This window comes from Hibiscus syriacus, unplaced genomic scaffold (assembly GCF_006381635.1).
Source record: "Hibiscus syriacus cultivar Baekdansim isolate YM2019G1 unplaced genomic scaffold, ASM638163v2 tig00110114_pilon, whole genome shotgun sequence".
NCBI classification, from domain to species: domain Eukaryota; kingdom Viridiplantae; phylum Streptophyta; class Magnoliopsida; order Malvales; family Malvaceae; genus Hibiscus; species Hibiscus syriacus.
In genome coordinates, this window is record NW_024062594.1 from 2,310,265 (window position 1) to 2,318,435 (window position 8,171).

The following is an 8,171-nucleotide window of genomic DNA, read 5'->3' on the forward strand; positions in this document are numbered from 1 at the left end:
TTAGTATTTAAAGTAATGATTATTATTTCTAAAATTTTATATTCAAGCATGATATTTATAAGAATAGTTATCGTTCAAATCAATTTTTCATTTTGACGAATATGTTCTCTATTTTAAGCACGTAATTGCACAAGCTGATAGATGCGTTCCACCGTCGTTGCTGTCTAGTTTGTGTTTGTGCTCTCGCAAGTAAGATAAGCAGTTAAGCACCATGTTGGTAAATTCGCTCCTTTTGCAACGTATTTTTCGAAAAATAATTTTAAAAATATTATTTTGATAAAATTATCATAATTCTTTACAAGATATTTTTTTAAATAATATTTATATCATCTTTTTATATCTTTTTAATGGATGGGATGGTGTCTTTTATGACGACTGCAACTGTCGGATCACATGTGCTTTAATAGTGTCGGTGGAAGCTGAATGACACAGCCTCATCCATTCATATTTTTCAAGTCCCCAAAGCTTGCCAAGGAACCAACGTACATCATATAGATGGCTTAGAAAAGCTGGAATTCATTGATTCAACTGAACGTACAATTTATCAACATGTTTTCAGCTCTTGTTTTCTGGTAGCTGGTTGGGGGCTTTTACAGAAACAGGCTGATATAATTCAGTAAAGATTGTATACTACTATCACTAGCAACGCGATCCCTTCTTGCAAACAAGTGCACCAGCCCCTGCAGTGAGCGAGTTGACCAGCGACGATGGTCTCGCGCCCAAGCTCGATGCCTTGGCGTAACTCGATGAGGCTCTGGTTCCGGATGCGATGAAGAATGCTCCGTTCAACATCAAATCCCCTTCCGATCTCCAATTCCAATGCTTCCATTGGCTTTGCGGTGCATCCTCATGTTTCGTCACCTGAAATTTGTAGCACATATAATGTAAATATGTTAGTTTAAAAGCTTACCCTTTTGCCTCTTGGAACAAATCAATGACTTAATTGTTTAGACCTCCTTGTTGTCTGCATCATTTGGTGCAAGGAATCTATTGCCTTGGCTGTTGATTGTAGGATCGGCACTGCCGCCGATTGCATACATTTCCCAATGGGTATAATCATTGTTTACCACGCGGAAATACCATGCCTACCGTGAAAGTCTCACGTGCGACAGTCTTAATATACGGTTAAGAAAATGGACTATTGATTTTGTTATTATTTTTTTAACAAAACCGGTAAAAAATTATCGGAAATATTATTATTTCTACCGGTTTTGTTATTATTGGTTGTTTTAGTTTTGTTAACATATCCGGTAAAACGTTACCTAAAATATTATTTTTTCTATCGATTTTATTATTATTGGGCACTTTACCAGAAATGTTAAAAAACGTTAATGTTTTAAATAGAAATAATAATGTTTTAGGTAATTTTTTACCGATTTTATTAAAAAAATAATAATAAAATCGGTAACGCATAAACAATGTAAAATGTTAAAAAAATGGATTGAGGGTAATTTTTTACTGTGAGTAATTTTTTTTACATTGGCATTCTTTGTACAAGTCCTTCTCCGAAGTGATTAAAGGCAATGGTGACTTGCATGTTTCTATCTGTTTATATAGTGTCACTATGTCCCCAATAGCATGACCTTGTTATGATGTGTCAAGTAGTTATTCAAAATGGTGCTGGTGGTGGAACCCGTGAATGGCGTCGAACAGCCCGTCGTTGTAGTTCGACAACGAGCAATGATCTACCCAAACATGGCTACCTCCAAATATTGATACCCGGTCGCCATTCGATATCGTCCTCCGACTGTAATGGCTAGGAGAGTCCCTGACATAAGCATTCCTTCCTCTCTTGCAATCATGAATGTTGATCCCGTGGATGATGATGTTGGTCACGTACTGAACAGTAATGCATGGTCCACCGGCGATGTGGATGTCGGCGCCTCGCCCATCGATGGTCTTGAACGAGTTCATAAGCAATTCCTCCTTCAATTTGATCTTCATGTCACGAGCGAAAATGATCCATAACGGTTCATCTTGAATGACAGCATGTCGAAGGGTTCCGGGTTTAGGATTAACGGAGTCGTGATCACTTGAGTCGGTCACCACGTATATTTTCCCATCCCTCCCACCAATGGCATGCTTGCCGAACCCGATGGCCTCCGACGGTTCTTTTCCCAATGAGGGTCGCACCGCCAGCAATCGTCGATTGGATTGCCGGTTCCACACGAGAGAAACCCCGAGCTCCTCCTCGCCATGGTAGCATTTCTAATGCTCCTGCAGTAAAGGAAATTAAAACAAAAAAACGAATGAAAATGGAGTCGGCATTGATGAGAGAAAGTAAAACGTACTGATTGAGTTGTTGGACAACTTGGTCGGGGTCCTGAACTGGTGAGGAGAAAACCGGCATTGATGAGAGAAAGTAAAACGTACTGATTGAGTTGTTGGACAACTTGGTCGGGGTCCTGAACTGGTGAGGAGAAAACAAGGGTGGGAGCCATGAGAGGGGAAAACAGTAGAAAGAAGGAGAATGTACCCTTTTGTTTTTATTGCTTAATGAAGTGTGTGAATGTAGAAAGTGAGAGAAATTCTGAGCAAGTGAGATGAGAGGAGGGTTTTATAAAGCAGGGGAATGGGATTGCCATTAAACCCTTTTGTTAAGACAATTTCCCTCTCTTTCTTCCTTTCTTTCTCCTTCACACCTACATTTCCCGTGAGAAAAAAATAGTATAATGATAAAATTAGTCTCAATATTTATTCCATTGTTCACTTTAACTTTTATTTTATTTTTTTGAGCGTTTTAATTTCAATATTTAGTTAAAATAATTTTTATTAGATGGAAATTGTTAATTGATTAGGGATCAATGTAAGTGTTGATATAATATTTTCACATATATAATATATCACTTTAAATAATATGTAGGATTGTAAATGAGATCAGACAGATCGTAAGTTATTCGAGTTTGACTCGATCAATACTTGAACTGAATGAACTCGACTCAAGTTCTTAACGAGTTGAAATGAACTATTTGATGCCCGACTCGAAAAGCTCACGAACAACTCGTAAAGATAATATACTAAATTTTTATTGTTTTAAATCAAATTATTAATAATATGAATATTTATTAAATTTTTGAAAATGCAATATAAGGTTTTTATACACTTAAGATTTATGTTCGACTTTAAATTGAGCTAAGCCTAAGAATGTTTTAAGTTCAATTTTTTTGAGCTCGAGTCAAGCTTCAATATTTAAACTCGTAAACTTTTGAGCATAGTGGAGCTAAACTTTAAACTTTTTAAGTTAAGTCGAGTTCGACTGTTTATAGCCCTAGTGACATGAGTCATGTTACATCATTACCTTGGTGACATTATATATACCATATCATCATTTAGGATAATGTGTCATATCACATATGATTTTTCGTGATATGACATATCATTATTTGTGACATGACATATTATTACTTTAAGTGATATAATAGATAGCACGTCAGTAATTTAGTACTTGTGAATTCATCTTATGTCTCGAAATTATAACCCTCATTATAAATTGGTCCTTAAAATTTTGAATATCCCAATTTTATCCCCAAACTATGACTCTCATTCTAAATTAGTCCTTAAACTTTTAAACATTCTAATTTCATCCCTAAACAATGACCTCTTTCTAAATTGATCCCAAACTTTTGAATATTTCAGTTTCCTACCCAAAATCATCCAAATATGTAATTAGTTTCAACCTTAGTTTAACCTAAATTTTGTTTTTTCAAACATATAATAATATAACTTGGCCTAATGATTTTATTAACAAGGGATGTGATTAGTATATATGTATAGTTTGGCATGAAATTGGAATGTTCAAAAAGTCTGGGATGAAATTGGAATGAAGGTCATAAGTCTGGGATGAAATTGAAATATTTAAAAGTTTAAGGACCAATTTAAAATGAGGGTCATACTTTGAGAATATGTGATGCAATTAACTCAAAATTAAAATACGAATATAGATTAAAATGAATATTAAAACAAAGTTTAAAGTTAATTTTAACACCATGTTTGAAAAAATTACCTTGGTTTTGATTTTTTAACCAAGTCCTCATTGAAATACACATAAATGAATAAAGATCAGAGACATTATTAAAACTGTGGCTCTGAATTTAATTTGCAGGCGGATATGGGGATGGGTTTGACCATAAGTGTCGAAGCACATGCTACATCATGTGCCTCCTCAGCCATAGTTTTTTTTTTGCAATAAAATCACATTATTGGCCTTTTGGTTTCTATACAGAGACTGATATTAAAACTTAGGGTAAACTACATGTTAAGTACTTAAATTATTATTTTTGTTTTGTTTTGGTACTTAAGCTTTTTTTTCTTTCAAAAAATCATATCTAACGTCTAGTTTGTTTCAATTTGATAACCGTCCTTAAAAAATTAACAGAACTAATAACGTGATTTTTTTATTTCTTTTTCAATGATGATGTGACATTACATTATGGTGACACGTCAACATCATCGTCAAACTTTTAATGGTGGAATATCAAAATTAAACCTAAACTAAACATTAGGTATGATTTTGAAAAAAAAATAAAGCTTGGATATCAAAATAGATCAAAATATTAGTTTAGGTACTAAACGTATAGTTTATCTTAAAATTTGTGTACTTAATTAATTTATTTAGTGTCAATTCCCAACAATGTCAATTTAGCATTCCAATGGTGGCAGTCGGTCAAGAGAGAAGTGTGTGATGAGGACAACATATGTATACTCACAACTGCACACATGGTTACATTCTTAATCAACCTTTCTTTAGGAGAAAATATCATAATAGAAGACACTACATTTGAATTTATGACAACGACCAACAATAGATCTTAATCAACACACAAGACATTACCTAAAGAAGACTATAACCTTCCTTCAACTAAAATGGAACAATCGTGTATAGTTACTTCATCATTTGCATCCACCTATCTATCCAAACTAAAATAGATATTCTAAGCCATTGTATTTTTTACTGAACATCAACAAAATTAATTCAATTGTAATTAAGATTGTAATATGTTGGTAATGCTCAAAGAGTGTAAGAGCATGTTATCCTACACTAGAAGGAAAACCTCTTTGAAAGGATAATTTAAAGGGTCATTATTTTCCTCCCTTGTTGAATGTGGCAAGACAACTTCCTCGCATGCCGTTGTTGTTGTTTTTTTATAGTGATCATGATTGTGGTTATATGTGCCTTTGATATGTTTATGCGCATTGTATCTGTTTTATAGGTTGACTGATGGATTTCCGTAGATTTAATCTATACATTTTTTGGACTAGATTCGACAGTTGAGTTAAATCACCTTAATCACCGATTTTATTTTAGCTAATATAATTGTTACACAGCTGCATGAATTAAGGCTTCTTTCTCATTGTGTGTCTATGACTATAGCCTATGCCGAGGATGTTATTCAGTTTTTATCATTCACAAAACAAAAACAAAGCATTTGCTTTCTACAAGAACTACTTCTTTCCTAAAAATTTTCATGAGTTTTTCTTTTCTCGGTGTTAAGAGAAGAGCAGTCTCACCACTTGTTCATTCCGATTTTCGGATATACGAATATTCGGAGAGACAGTGTTAACTTCAAGGGATAAACACCTAAAACAGTGATTACATACATCGAGATGAATTGATTTGATTTAAAGTAAAAAAATGAAAGTGTGAGCATTATGAAGCAAACACATGGAATATGGTGGAGACTTGCAGAATGGCAAAAATAAATCAAAATTGAGATTTGAGATTGTACTTGAGTTCTATTATTATTATCGATTCTATTTAATTTTATTTACACTTCCACGTTGTCGACCTCAAAACTCTTCATGTTAACGCTCAAAAGTCATGGATGGGGCAGTACGTCGGTGTATGCGATGCAGCTAATGATTTCTTCGACGTTCACTATGTGTAGTCTGAAAAAAAAAAGCAAAATCAAATCTTTTATATAACTATTTACCAACAATGTCCCACTTAGACATGTCTTTGGTTACTGTCCAAGCTACACGACAATTCTTTATCATCCATGTGTTTTGTTTTTTAAGACACGTATACGCCTGTAAATGAACTAAACGTTCAGCGAACAGTTCATGAATCGTGTGGCGGGAAGTTCGTTTATGTTCGTTTATTTATTAAATGAACAAACATGAACAAGATTTTGCGTTCGTTTAATTAAATGAACGAACATGAACAAAGACTCGTTCGTTCATTTACGTTCGTGAACGTTAGATTATATGTTCGTTTATGTTCGTTCGTTTATGTTCGTTCATTTATGTTAATATATGTTCGAACAGAGGACAAGTTAAATATGTTACGAAGATTATTGAAGTTGTTTGTATTTCAAAAAGATTGTTTTGTTGAACAAATTAAATTTAAGACTTTATTATGTTCATATAGCTTATTTATGATTTATGTATGTTTTTATCGTATTCAAACAAATTAACTCTAAAGTTGCAGGTTATATTAATGAATTTTAAGTTGTTACTCTTGTTGTTTACTTTTTTTTACATTCGTTTGTTGTGTTCGAATAAGTTTTTTTTTGTTTGTGTTGATCATTTATGTTCGTTTATTGTGTTCGTTTATGTTCATTTATTATTTAAATGAGCGAACATGAACAAGTTATATTCCTTAATGAACGAACATGAACAAGTTATATTCCTTAATGAACGAACATGAAAAAAAAAATTGTTCGTTTATGTTCGTGTTCATTTATGTTCGTTTATTTATTAAATGAACGAATATGAACATACCTCTATTCGTATGGTTCAATTCGTTTACAGGCTTAACAGCGTAAGCAGCCTTTAGTTCTGATTGATAAGTTATCATGCAATAATATTAGGTTAGAGAGTGTGTATAGTACTTGTAGTAGTCATGAAAACGACGACGATAGCACAGCATATCCCACTATCTTTCTGCATTTTTCGTTATGGTGGTAAGGCTATTTTATACCACAATTATGCCTTCTAAAATCTTGTTGTATCTTCATAAATATAATTTTTAATAATACTTTTAATAAATTCAAGAGATTTATCATGATCAAATTTACTTATTGACGACTGTTTTATATACTTTGTTGGTCTCTATATATGTAATGATGATTTTAGGTTTGACACCAACATCGATATAATCTCTCATGATAAGAGAGAGAACTCTAAAACACTTCATTTTAAGCACGTTCTCACGATTATTTTTTCATTATCAATCAATTGTCGTATAATCACTTATTATATCTCTTTACTCAAAAGACTTTCTTTAATAGTTGAAAACGCACATATGTTTTCATAATGCTTGACCCAAACTAGACCCTGCCAGAATAATTTAACAATACATGCACTACTTCCTCTAAATATAAGATTGTTCCTTCTCTTTCATGCATGCCATATAAGAGAAGCAATTTAATAATAAAAGCAAGAGTCTTTACTAAAAAAAGTTTATTCACATGATATAGAAATATATTTGTGCAGGGTATGGCTTTATGGATAAAAGTAATACGTTATGTGAAAAACGTAACATGGGCTGAAGAACATGCCATGTGCTATGCCATTACAAATTAGTCATGAATATGACACCTCCTATACTCCCTGTCTGATTCTAAATTAGCCCCATTTATCATTTCATCTCAATCAAATATTAGAATCCATTAATTGTTTAAAATTATATATATATATATATATATATATATATATATATATATATATTCGTCTACGCAAATTATTTTCCAGAAACATCAAACTTGGTTGATACGAAAAGAAAACTCTGCCCCACACACTTCATTTTTTAATTATGTCAAACTATGAGTATACTAACAAAGAGGTAGTTTGTTTGACCTCAAATTATAAGTACCAATCGTGCACGTTAATGCTGCCGTCTTGTAAAGAACACCGAAAAAGAACGATTGCTAAATGTTTTTTTCTCACTGAACTCTAAGGTGGCGTTTGGTTGGATGGAATTCTTTAAAACTGGTGGGAATTGGAATCCAATTCCACCACTTTCCCATGTTTAGTTCAAGTTTTTCAAGGGAATTGGAATCCTTGATGGAATTCAATTCCATTAAATGAGAGAAAGTGAATTCCATCCAAAAATGGATGGAATTCAATTACCTTGTTGGAGAGAATTGAAATTTGACCATACTACCTTCATCAATCATTTGGTAACTTATTCATATATTGAATAAAAATATTTTTTTATTATTTCGGGTCGG

The 8,171-nt window shown here is 32.9% G+C and overlaps 1 pseudogene; it reads right to left on the bottom strand.

Annotated features, from left to right (window-relative positions):
- Positions 1-627: 627 nt before the first annotated feature.
- On the bottom strand, positions 628-2,584 carry LOC120215076 (annotated as a pseudogene).
- Between the last annotated feature and the right edge of the window lie 5,587 nt (positions 2,585-8,171).